The sequence below is a fragment of the Pinus tabuliformis genome, chromosome 5_1 (assembly GCF_031772625.1).
Source record: "Pinus tabuliformis cultivar Carrire ecotype Pingquan chromosome 5_1, CPIR1, whole genome shotgun sequence".
Classification (NCBI taxonomy): Eukaryota; Viridiplantae; Streptophyta; class Pinopsida; order Pinales; family Pinaceae; genus Pinus; species Pinus tabuliformis.
Genome location: NC_142305.1, coordinates 481,177,720 through 481,191,926, shown reverse-complemented (window position 1 = coordinate 481,191,926; position 14,207 = coordinate 481,177,720). Strand labels below are relative to the sequence as shown.

At 35.4% G+C, this 14,207-nt stretch overlaps 1 non-coding gene and 1 pseudogene across 1 annotated transcript; both read left to right on the top strand.

The window, feature by feature from the left end:
• The window catches only part of LOC149165603 (leucine--tRNA ligase, cytoplasmic-like), a 99,134-nt pseudogene that overhangs the window by 9,915 nt on the left and 75,012 nt on the right, over nucleotides 1-14,207 (top strand).
• Nucleotides 11,967-12,066, top strand: LOC149165604 (U6 spliceosomal RNA). The gene has a single exon (XR_016261056.1). It is a non-coding gene; the product is annotated as a U6 spliceosomal RNA (small nuclear RNA).

The window sequence follows — 14,207 nt, the reverse complement described above, 5'->3', positions numbered from 1 at the left end:
CTCCTCCACCAATCACATACCCCAGATACACCAAGGGCTGTTATGAAAACTCATACTTCTTGAGATTTTCTAGTAGTTGCTGCTTCTTCAATGTTTCCAGCACCCGTGTCAAATGCTAAATATGCTCCTCCCAGGTAGCACTATATACCAATATATCATCCTAATAAACAATAACAAATGAATCTATAAAAGGGCGCAATATATAATTCGTTAATCTCATAAATGTAGTTGGTTCATTACATAGGCCAAATGACATGACTAACCACTCATACAAGCCTTTCCTAGTTTTGAAGGTGGTCTTCCATGTATCTTATTCTTTGACTTAAACAGGGTGATATCTAGAGTTCAAGTTCAACTTGGGGAAGTACTTTGCTTATTGGAACTGATTCAAAAAATCATCTACCTTGGGCAGGGGGTATCTTTTCTTGAGCATGATTTTGCTTAATTCCTTGTAATCTATACACATTCACGAAGTCCCATCCTTATTTAGAACAATGATGATGGGTGACCCACATGGTGATGTACTTAGCCGAATGACACCCTGTTCCAGTAGCTGTTGCAACTATTTATTCACCTCGCTTCTGTAACAAACTGCCCGTACAACTCGATATTCGGTAAGGGGGAGTCTGATAATAACTAGATCTCATGTTCCACTTCCCTCTTAGGTGGTAGTCCTTTAGGCTCTCAGAATAGATCCTTGTATGCCTGTAACAAATCCTCCAATTATTGTCTCTGTTTCTTAGTAAACCCCTCTAGGGATGTCTTACCTCTTATTGAATCCTCTACAGATTGACTTTCTATTAAAAACAATAAAACATTCTTCTTGTTGGAACTAATCAATTTCTTGGCTTGGTTGGAACTTACCAGTGAAATTTTTTACTTTCCTTTGTGCGTGTTGATGATGAATGATTTTCCATCCTTGATGTGCCGGTACTAGTTGGATCTCCTCATGAATATTGCATCACACATGTACATGTACGGACTCCCAAACACAACTCCACATACACCAAGGGGAACCACATCCAAATGTACTTCATCAATAAAATAAACACTGAAAGCAAATCTAATTTTGCACTGTTTTTTACCTTCAGCTCTACATCCTTATTTACCCATCCCAGTGGATATGGGTTTGGATGATGATTAAATTCCAACCCCAACTTCTTGACTAGCTCTTCTGCAATGAGATTCTCCTACGATCCTGAGTCAAACATAGCATTAATCTTCATCTTCTTGACCTGTATCTTTATATGGAAAAGTTTGGTCATTTCTTTCTCTTCCTTCTACTGAAGGCTACTCAGATTCACCTACTTATGTACTGACGTACATACGATATTCACATCCACATCTAAGTTGCTTTCAACTTGGTTACTTGAATCAGTGGCCATGATATTCTTCTTCTTGTTACCTTTCTTCTTGTTCTTCGAGTTTAGCTATGGATGCAACTTCCAACATTTTTCCTCTGTATGGCCATCGATGTTGTAGTGGTTGCAGTGGTTGCTAGGATCTTTACACTGGTGTGCTCTGGCTACCGTCTTCTTATCTTTTCCCCCTTTTTTATTCTCCTTCCCATCCTTAGAAGCTTTTTGTTTCTCCTTCTCCTTTGATCCACTTGATGGTGCTCTCTTCAGGCCTATGTTCTCCAGGTACTGTGCCTGTACACAAGCCTCATCCACCGATTTGGGCTTGAACAACATCACTTTCTCGTGCAAATGGTGGTACAAACTCCTCAAATACATGAGGATTACATTTGGGTTCTTTGGAGAGATACCCAACATTGTAACCATCGTCCTGAATTTTGTGGTGTACTCTTGCATGCTTTGGCCTATCTTTTGCCTGAAGTAATGCCATCGGATCGACTGGTCCTCCATGTACCTTATGGGAAACAAATGTGACTTAATGAGGGTTTTGAAATCCTCCCACTTATTCAATAGAGGTTCTCCCTCCAACCTTAGGGTTTCCGTGTGGCTCTCCCACCAAGTTAGTGCATGACCCTATAATTCTAGTCACGCAAATGAGATTTTCTATCCTTATTTAATTTGATGGATATTGAAATAGACTTCCAGTTATTGCAACCAATGTTTAAGATTTAAAGCATCTATAGTTTTGTGCTATAGATTGATATTGAAATTTTCTCCTATTTTAAACAGGGACTACGATTTGTTTACGACACTCGAATTGGGTTGCTCTTTTCTAAGTCCTTTCTTCGACTCGTACTCTATTTCTCCTCGCTCTTCTAATACCCATTCTGATAGTCCTCTACATTTGAAACCCCATCTTCTCCAAATATCCCCATCTTGCTATGCAAGTCCGCCATGAGGAGGCTTATATTGTGGTTGATATCTGTGATTTGTTGTTCTAACTGTGTAAACCTCACCTCTGTAGGATCACAAGGTTTGTTTATAGATTCGGCGGCCATGATTAGGGTTTTATGATTTTTGGCCCTACCGTTCTAGATCTATGCAATCTCAAAACATGCCCAAAGAAACCTGCTCTGATACCAAATGATCCATAAACTGTTGTAGATATTCCACTGGATAGTTGTCACAACAAATATGATAATATTATATTAAAGAAATCTAAGATTCTACACTATTATAGTTTTATTAAACTTTAAGATATGTAGATTTAACTGTAATTAATGCATGCATGTGAATGGAAATTATGCAGAAAAGTAAAGAGTGCCAAAATAATCTCACCCACACAGACATAAGACACAATATATTCTCTCTGGGAAAACCTTTCAGAAGAAAACCCAGCTAGAAGGTGAGGCCACTTCACTCTCTTTCTTTGTCTGGAAATATGGCTGTAGGTACAAGGAAGTAATGTTTGTGGCTTGTGGGTTGCTACAATAGAAAAATACTCTTTGTGTGCTCTACATCCTATCTCTCCTAGCTATCTTTGCTCATCTATAGAACAAAATGATCTCGAAATAATGGAATGCCTGTTCCTCCTAGTGGCCCGGTTATAACACAACCTGATAGCCTACTAGTGGTTAATTTTGACTACATCAACTCTTAACTTGAGTTACAATATAGAATATTATAGAGTATTTTACATCATAATCATGTGGCTATCCCATTTTCCATGAATAATGGGGGTTGAAGCAACATCCTCCTGAATTATAGGTGTGAAAATAGGAAGGTCAACTTCTGAGTGGCATAACTTTTGCATACAGACTCTGATTGATGCGCTTCTTGTGATGTTAGAAAGATATTTGTGTGTAGAACAATATTAAATGGTGATATATTAAAGAAGCAAAGTTTTACCCATAAAAATTTTCATTTGATTCCTCAAAAAACTCTCGGATGGTTTCAGACCCTGTTTTGCAAAACTGGGTCCCGCTGGTAAAAACAGTCTTGTGAGTTGATTCCTCCACCTTTTCCACTCCAAATGCATTGAGATGGATGAAAATAAATATAATGATCCAATCCATATTAGTTTTCTCATGATATTAACGGCTTCTCCGAAATCAATCAAAGTGTTTGGAATTTCAATACCATTGATGTGTATTTTATAATAGGGCTACCGAGATCTAGATATTTTTGAACTATTGGTTTCCCCATCATAATATTTGCAATATTTCTTACCAATTGAATCTTTTTAAAATATTTTATTTTTCTTTCTAGTTTTTTAATGCACAACTCATTTATTATTTTTGAAAATATAAGTATTTCCTTTGTATCCTGAAGTAAAGGAATTTTGATGTAAATATTTTTCAATTCATGTAGCATATCATATTTAGGTAAAACAATTTTCCTTTCTATTCCCTTATCAATTTTGACCCTTCCAAGAAAAGGAGGATTTCGTAGGGAAATAAAAGGTTGTTCTTCTAGAGGAATTATAGGAGTTGACTTTATTTGGTTATCAGTTAATTGTGTAGGAACATCTTCCTTTGGAGGAGTATTTTCTTGATCAAGAGATGCTTCTTTTTCAGGAATTTTATCCTTCTTAAATTCTTGGATGAGGACTAGTGGTGATTTATTTTGCAAAACCACCATATATAAGTTGGAAATAATTTAGACCTATGGGGGTTATTATGCAATATTTAAATTTTTGACCTTCAACATTATAAACGGGTTATTGAGGATTTTTATTATTTGGATTCAGAAGTGGTTGAGCAGGTAGTTGATTATATTTCTGAGGAAATGGAGTGGATGGAAATGGAAGTGGTTGATTTGATATTTGGTTTTGGAATTGTGTTTGAGTAGGTTGAGGAGGGTAGTACTGAGGTTGGTATTGAGGATATGGTTGTTGAAATTGAGGATATTGAGGATTTATACCATAAGTGTTTTTCCAACCTTATGCCTAAGATGAGTTTTGAGGGTGGGGTGGCCAAGGTTTCTAAGGCATGGGTGTATTCCAATTTCTATGTGGTTGTGCATATGATTGATATTGAGAATTGACACCTTGTGCCATACTTGTTTATTGAGGCTTCCACGGTCTTTTAGCAATAAAGCAGAGTGATACAGCGTAATTTATTCTAGCTTCATCTTGAAAGACAACCTTAAGTCTAGGTAATGAGGGACACTATTTTGTATCATGATTTTCTGCACATATGACACACATCTCAACACTATCAAGAGGAATTACCATAGAGCATGCTTCTTCCTACACCCAGGACAAAAAATAGATAATGCAAAATTCCAATTTTTTTCTTGTTTTGTATCCTTAGAGTTTCCAATTATTCACTAAGGTTTCTAAGGATATTGTTGGGTTGTGTTATATTCTTTCCACGTAGTTAACAGGGGGTTTTAGGGCACCCATAACCCCACTTTATGGGGTCTGGGGCAGCGCCCCGGAAAATTTTGGTTTTGGACCCTATGTTAGGTTGGGCAGACCCACCTATGGTTTTGTGCATGATTTTCGCACATGTTTTCTTGGACGCGATGGTTTTCGGTCCATGGTATTGGACACAATGGTTCTCGGTCCATGGTATTGGATGCTTCGACATGTATAAATATGTATTATAACATTGAAAGGAATATAATGAAAAATCAAGCTAGTAGTCCCGGTTTTTGGATCCAGGGAAAATCTCTGTGTATATGTGTTTTATGTGTTATGATCTCGCATTGTTTATTTTCTGTGTTTTAGAATTCATATGCAGGTAATTTCTGTATGGGTTAAAACATACATTTGGTATCAGAGCAGATTTGGCTTCAAGGGGATGCCTTTGTTGCTGAGGGGTTTCGCTCGGGCCTGTGGTAGACCCTGTTCAGTGGGAGATCTGCGAGATCGATTATGGTGGTGAAAGAAGATGGTGAGCAGTGGAAAGATAGAGATCGAGAAATTTAATGGTCAGAGTTTTGAGTTGTGGAAACTCAAGATGGAGGATCTATTGGTGGATAAAGATCAGTGGATTGTGGTAGATCCGGGTACTAAACCAACGGGAGTGTCCGATGAAGAATGGAAGAAGTTGGATCGGAAGGCAAAGAGCACAATATGATTGTGTGTCTCAAATTCAGTATTGTTGAATGTATAAGGGGAAGCTACAACAAAGGCTTTGTGGGACATGTTAGGGACCTTGTACCAATCTAAGTCTCTAGTGAATAAACTATTCATGCGGAAAAAGCTGTATAACCTGAGGATGAAAGATGGAGACTTGGTGACAGAGAATTTGAACGCATTTAATACTGTGGTAAGTCAGTTAGCATCTGTTGATATTAAAATTTCAGATGAAGATAAGTGCATCAGTTTATTGTGTTCTCTACCAGATTCGTGGGATAGTCTGGTTATTGCAATAGGTAGCAATGCAACTGCCTTGTAGTTTGATGAAATAGTCTTAGCCTTGCTGACGGAGGAGATGAGACGGAAAAATATGGAGAGCCAAAATGGTGATGCCTTGTCTGTACGAGGGCGGACCCAGAATAGAAACAAAAATAAGTCATCGAGTGGGAGATCTAAATCTAAAGGGACATCTAAATCTCTAGGAAAACCTGTAAAGGTGGTGTGCTGGAAATGTGGAAAGGAAGGGCACTACAAAAGGGACTGTAAATCTAAATCTCCTGACAAAGGAAAGGGATTTGATGAGGCTTCTTCTGTAGAGGTGAAAACCACCTCAGATGAAGGTGGGGATGTGTACTTGGCTTCTTCAAGTACACATGTAGATCATGAGGCATGGTTGATTGATTCAGGTGCATCCTTTCACTTCACTCCCCATAGAGAGTGGTTCTGTGAGTATGAGAAATATGATGGTGGTGATGTCTTCTTGGGGGATGACATGAAGGCTAGAACCATTGGTCGTGGAAAAGTAAAGTTGAAGTTGCAAGGTGGAAGGATTAGAACGCTTCCAGGTGTTCTACATATTCCCGCATTAGCCAGAAATCTGATTTCTGTTAACAAGCTGGATGATGCAGGTGTAAAAATAGTGTTTGAGAAGGATACCTGCAAGATGGTTCGGGGAGCACTGGTATTGATGCGGGGAGTTTGGATTGGAACTCTGTACAAGCTACAAGGTAGCACTGTTGTTGATGGGTGCAACAGTTCCATGGTTCCTGAAAGTGGAGCAGAAAATCTAGTGGTCTCTAGAGAAAAGACCATGTTGTGGCATCAAAGGCTTGGACATATTGGGGAGAAGGGCTTTGAATACTTCATGGTAAAGGTATGGTAGAAGGTATGAGTAATAGCTCTCTGTATTTTGATTTCTATGAAAATTGTGTATATGGGAAGAAGAATCAGGTGAGTTTACCCTTTGGTAGTAAGAGGGTGAAACAAATATTAGAACTTGTGCACAGTGATGTGTTTGGACCTATGAAGGTTCCATCACTGGGTAAGTCTGTGTACTATGTATCATTTATAGATGACTTCTCAAGGAATACATGGATATATTTCCTTAAGAAGAAATCTGAAGCCTTTGACAAGTTTAAAGAATTTAAGGCTTTCGTGGAAAATCAGATAGAGAAGAAGATAAAGGTGCTGAGGACAGATAACGGTGGAGAGTTTTGCAGCAGGGAATTTGAAGAATTCTGTAAGAAGTGTGGTATAGCACGACAGAAGACTACTCCATATACACCTCAGCAAAATGGAGTTGCAGAAAGAATGAATAAGATGTTGATGGAAAGGGCAAGAAGCATGCTCAATGGTGCCGGGTTAGGACAGGAATTCTGGGCAGAGGTGGTGGATATTGCATGTTACCTGGTCAACAGGTCACCTTCATTAGCGTTGGAGGATAAGACTCCACAAGAGGTATGGACTGGTAAGAAAACCTCTCTTTCACATCTGAGGGTATTTGGATGTGATGCATATGTACATGTTCCAAAGGAGAAAAGAACCAAGTTGGATAGTAAATCTGAAAAGTGCATCTTTATTGGGTATAAGGATGGTTTAAAGGGTTATAAGCTTTGGAACCCAGTAACAAGGAAGTTTGTGTACAACCGAGATGTGGTGTTCAGAGAGGTGAAAGATGTTATTAAACATGAAGTCCAACCAAAGGAACCTGAGAAGATAGAGTTTGAGCTAAAGGAGGAAGAATCAGACTCTACAGTAGAGGAGGAATCAGAAGATGAAAAGCCACAAACTCCAACTGTGAGAAGATCAGTGCGAGAAAGAAGGCAACCAGAAAGGTATAGTCCATCTGCTTTCTGTTCAAATTTTGCTTTGTCTATTACTGATGATGATCCCATAATTGTGAAGGAAGTTGTGGATTGAGAGGAGGAAAACTCTGGAAAGAGGCCATGGTTGATGAAATGGCATCTTTGCACAAAAATGAGGCTTGGGATCTGGTGGAGTTGCCGGCTGGAAGGAAACCCATTGGAAGCAAATGGGTGTTCAAAAAGAAAACAAATGCAGAAGGAAAAGTGGAGAAATACAAAGCTCGGTTGGTAGCAAAAGGTTATTCCCAGGTGCTAGGAATTGATTTGGTGATATTTTTTCTCTTGTTTCCAAGGTAACTTCTATTAGATTACTTTTATCTGTTGCTGTTGCTTTTGATTTTGAGGTAGAACAGATGGATGTGAAGACAACGTTTCTTCATGGGGATCTGGAAGAGGAGATCTACATGAAGCAACCTGAAGGCTTTGCGGTGAAGGGTAAGAAATAACTGGTATGTAAGTTAAAGAAGTCCCTATATGGGTTAAAACAGTCACCAAGGATGTGGTATCAGAAATTTGATACATTTATACGGGGACTTGGCTTCACCAGAAGCAAAGCAGATCACTGTGTGTATTTTAAATTAATTGGTGACCTTGTTATTTATCTGGTCTTGTATGTGGATGATATGTTGTTGGTTGGAAATGACAAAGAAGTTATCCAGGATTTGAAGACCCAATTGTCCTCCAAATTCGACGTGAAAGATCTTGGTGCTGCAAACTATATTTTGGGCATGGAAATTAAAAGAGATTGAGCAAAGAGGAAGCTTTGGTTAAACTAGAGGAAGTATGTTGAGACAATATTGCAAAGGTTTAATATGCAGTATAGTAAACCAGTGAAGGTTCCTATTCTTGTAGGTGTGAGGTTATCTGCTGAACAATGTCCCAAGACACAAGAAGAGGAAGAGGACATGTCCCGTGTTCCATATGCAAGTGTAGTCGGTAGCTTGATGTATGCAATGGTCTATACTAGACCAGACATTGCACATGCAGTGGGAGTATTGAGCAGGTTTATGTCAAAACTAGGGAAGGAGCACTGGATAGCAGTGATGTGGGTTTTCAGGTATTTGCGTGGCACTAGTGATTATGGTTTGTGCTACCAAGGAAGAACAAGATTGGACAGAGTGTTGGATATTCATGGCTTTGTTGATGTAGACTGGGCTGGAGATCTGGATCAGAGAATATCTACAAGTGGGTATGTGTTTAACCTATTTGGAGGTGCAGTCAGTTGGATGAGTAAGAAACAATCTGTAGTGGCACTGTCAACTACAGAGGCAGAATACATGGCAGTCACTCATGCAACCAAGGAAGCAGTTTGGTTGCAGAGATTGTGTTCAAGTATGGGGTTAGTACAGGAAGCTATAAGGATAGACTGTGACAGCCAAAGTGCAATTTTCTTGGCAAAGAACCCCGCATATCATTCAAAGACAAAGCACATTGATGTTCAGTATCACTTTGTGAGGGATATGATAGAAGACAAAAAGGTGTTGCTGGTAAAGGTGGACACTTTGAAGAATACTGCAGATGCATTGACAAAATATATGAGCTCTGAGAAGTTCTCTTGGTGTAGAGAGACAATGGGCATTTCAGGGTTGGAAAAATGACTAAGCTCTCTTGTAGCTCCCTGTGGAAAGAAAACAACAAGTGGGAGAATGTTGGGTTGTGTTATATTCTTTCCACGTAGTTAACTGGGGGTTTGAGGGGCACCCATAACCCCACTTTATGGGGTCCGGGGTAGCGCCCTGGAAAATTTTGGTTTTGGACTCTATGTTAGGTTGGGCAGACCCACCTATGGTTTTGTGCATGATTTTCGCACATGTTTTTTTGGACGCGATGTTTTACGGTCCATGGTATTGGACATAATGGTTTTCGGTCCATGGTATTGGATGCTTCGGTATGTATAAATATGTATTATAACATTGAAAGGAATATAATGAAAAATCAAGCTGGTAGTCCCGATTTTGGGATCCAGGGGAAAATCTCGTGTATATGTGTTTTATGTGTTATGATCTCGCATTGTTTATTTCTGTGTTTTAGAATTTGTATACAGGTAATTTATGTACGAGGTTAAAACCTACAGATGTCTATTTTGAAATTATCAAGCAAATTTCCTTATTCTGCTCTACTTACTGTTCTAGATGCAAATTTGCTTACTCTCAACATGATTGGGTCTCTTATTATTTTGCCATATTTTTCCATTGCCTCTTGAAATGTGTTTACACAACTCACACATTTGCTCAAATGACAATTGAAAGACATCTCCTTTGTCCATTAAATTGAGGATATCAATCCAATCATCTCTAATAGTTTGTATCAAAAGAGTTTTTAGTGTCTCTTCATCTAAATTGTGAATTTTATCTATTCTGGTATTGTAGTAAAACCTTTCTACCAAATCTTCAAGGTTTTCATCCTATATTTGAACCATCTTAAAGACTTCATCCTTAAGGTTACGGTGCATACAATAGTGTTTTTAATTTTCTAGGAATACTCTCTTCATTTCATCCCATGTTCTAATAGAGTATGTTCCTCGACCCATGAACCATTTAAGGGCTCCATCTTTTAGTGTGGCTAGACACAATTTCCATTTTTTAGTGTCAAGTAAATACTCATACGATCTACACAATAATTCAATACGAACATCACCAACCAACCCCACTAGACCAAGTAGTGCCACACCATCCACTGACACTCACATTCCATCCATAATAGGTAGACATAGACTCCGTGAGGTACATAGGTTGGAAATTAAACCTAGGGACTCACCAACTTAATCCACAAAATATTTAGTTGAAGAACGTACATCCCCTACTGAAGGAGTTGTATTTCTCTCTTCAATAGGTGTATGTGCATTATATATGCTAGCCATTCTATTTTTTATTATGAAATTAAATTCTAATTTAACAAAATTAAATGCAAGAAAATCTAGACTTTCTTGAGTTCAATTTCTCATTAAAGAGACACACATGTTATTTCCATAAGGCTTGTTAAATTAAAATGACTTTAGAAGCAGACTAAAAAGAAAGAACTAGAAATGAATGCTATTCTATTGACTTGAAATAAAAATGATTCTATTTTGAAATTTAATTTATTGCAATGAAAGCTAATCTATGGAATAATTAAAATTTGCTTAAAAACTATTCTATGAATCGAGAATTGAAATTTTAATCTACTGAATTGAAATATAAACTAATTTGTAAGAAAAATTGAAATTCACTCTAAAAACTATTCAAGTCTATTGTACTTAAATTCAAAACTATTCTAAAACATCAAAATTAAAGAAATGAATTCAGTTACAAGCCTTGATAGATTATCAATGTGTGTGTGTTACCAATCATGATTATTAAACTCATTCAAATCTGAGACTAAGTAGATTGAATGAAATGAATTAAAGAAGGAAATGTTTTTGGTATTTTTTAGTTTATGAATGAGCACTCAACTTGTGTAAACAAAGCAATGTCAATTAAAATCATGAAACAAAGAATTGATGGAAAGAATCTAATTATATGCAAAGGGACAAGAGGCTACTCATACAATATTGAATCAATGACTAAACTAACTTACAACTCTTCAGGGGGCCCTCCTGTTGAGCATAATAATGAAAGGACTACAATTAACAAGTTGTTCACCCACACATTTGATCATAAAGAGGAAGCCGAGTATTTATATTAAAAACATAAGTCTCCAACTAACAAGTGATTACAAAGCTTAATTATGTTCATTTCCTTGCTCCAAGGATATTTATAATCCCTTTTTGAATAATAGTTTGAAGAGATATAAGCCAAGAAGCTAATTTATATTTGACAACTAAGTACTTAAATAGAAACATGAATGATGCTTCTCATGATTTGCTACGAGAAAAGAACATCATGAAAAAATTTCACTTTTCCATATCACAACTTTGGTTCCAAATTTTTCTCTTTCAATCCCACGCTCGCATGATGATGTCACGGTCTTCCTTTAAATTCTGCCCAAAGCTTGAGTATTATAACTAGAGTTTACTTATGGTTTAACATTTAACCATAAGATGAACCCTGTGGATTTCCATATCATTTTAATAGGTGGATGTCCATATGATGACCATTTATCATATACCTATATGATTTATTCATCTTCAGACGCGCTGGAACCTATCTAACCATGGATGTAGCTACATAATTTTTGGTTAGCTATAGAATCAGTGCAATTCGGTAGCCATAGAGATGTTTTGATTAAATTTCACAAAGAAAATAAAGATTATAAACTATAAATGATTGATACCTTTTATTGTATCTGAGCATATATGGAGTGACCTTATAGTTTGCAAAAATAACAAAATGATGATAAAAAGGATGGAGATGAAGGAAAGGTGGTGTCTAAAATAGGACAATTCAGGATCTCAACAATGATACAGAGTCATCCAATAAAATTGAAATGATACACAAAAGATTAACATGGCTTCGACACAAGGATGACACACACAAATCAAGAAATGGTCCAAATTTTTACTAGAATTTCAAAAATATCAACAACGCGGGTGGCGGAAACATCAACAAGATTTCGAGCCTTCGACATCTTTATTGTAATTAAATAGCTTGGATAACTAAAGACAAGAGATTCACAATGCTGCAACTGCATCATAGGAGCTTAACTGGACCCACATCATGATTCGTAGGACCATAAATACAACTATAAATGGGTATGAAAAATATAAAATGTCCTTTAAAAATTGAAACGTCAAATTGACAGGTTGGATATTTTAATACTTGTCATTTATGACATGTATTTTTTATTATACAGGTCAAATATGAACAATCACACTATAATAATTCAATAGATGATGAGTTCAGATCAACTCGACATAAATATTTTTTAACAAGTGTAATATACAATGTTGCTGCTTAGTACCTGCCTCTTATGCAAAAAACAATTGATAGCCAAATTAAAGTAAAAAACAATAAAGAACTAAAATTGCATATAAAAATTAAAAATTAAAAATATAAATATTAAAAATGGAGTTGCTTTATTTACATAGTTATCGCATAGTCTAACGAGGCGGAGGAGTTGCTCGGAAAGATATGGAAATTCTAGTTATATTTAGAGAAAATCCGGCAAGGATTTGTGTAAATCTAAGTTATAGTTGTTAACCTTCAAAATTTTAGCTGTCCTAGGCGTTTTTGATGGTGCTGAATCTATTTCCACCATCAAAAACACGATTCAAAGACTATCTCTACAAGATTTTTTGAAAATTTTTTGCCTAGATTCCGGCCACTTTTGACCGTCTGGGCAATTCCTCTGCCTCGTTAGATGACTCCCATAGTTATTTATTGTTTGAATCATAACCATTTTGATTTATTACTAGTATTTTTTTACTGATTTCATATTGATATTAAGTAAAATTATATAATTAAGTCTACACATATACATTTTTACTCCTACTTTTTAACAACTCCTAGTAAGTGTACTTATTTAAATTTCATGTTATTTGTATATAAATGTAATTGATATATTGTTTAAATTTTTTTTTTTATTTTTATATAGTTTTTGAAAAAAGATATTTAGGATAATCATTGTATACTATTAGATGTATATATAAAAATAATATATTATAATTATTTTGGATGTGTTTATTTTTATAAAGTATATTTTGAAAGCAAATTGATGTCAAAATATGGTTTCTATATAGTTGATGGATTATATATAATTTGTAGTTAGAAATTTATTTTTAAATAAAAAAGAAAATAAGGACAAAATGTAATGACATAAAAGTACTCAATAAAGTTTAATAGATTGTAATAATGATTATTATTGCAGTCTTTGCACAATAGAATGCCATGTGGATAGCCACTCACCATAATTTAAGAGTACAATAACAACCATTGTTATGACACAAAACTTTTTTATAGATTTTATTTTTATTTTTTTAATATAATTCTTATATCTCATTATTCAATTTAGAACCACATAAAATAGTCATCAACTAATTAGAAAATAATAACTTATATTTAAAAAAATTAAAAAATATTTTTTAAATTTCAAAATATATAATTTAATACTCAGTTTTTTTACCAAAATAAAAAACAATATAACGCCTCCAGTAGGTATAATAACATGAGGGGCACCAAACATTCTTATCACAAAATCCTATAAATATCATTCTGAATTGATGAAATTATAAATATCAAATATTAACATTTGTATAAATTCCAAGTGTAATATTGATTGCAATAGAATATTTGATAGTATTGAATTCATTTTTTATATTAAATACAATAATTTCAACAATCCAAAATTACTTTACCCAATTTTAATAATAAAAAATTAAAATATCTAATCTTGTTTCAAATTATGAATTAGATATAATTGATAAAAGACATAATCACACTTCATTGATACAATAATTTCATTTAACTTCTTTTGAGTCAACCACAAAACATTATTTTTTAATAATTCCATTATCATCACACATGCCATTTTCCAATTTGATATGATTATTTAAAAAAGAGACCTGTGATGATGTTATAGATATTTGAAGTTGAATTTATTTTAATTTATTCCTATTATACAATAATAAATTTGATAATCCCTTCATACATAGAGAATCAAGTTTTCATAGATATTAAGATTTGACATGTATACTATTAATTA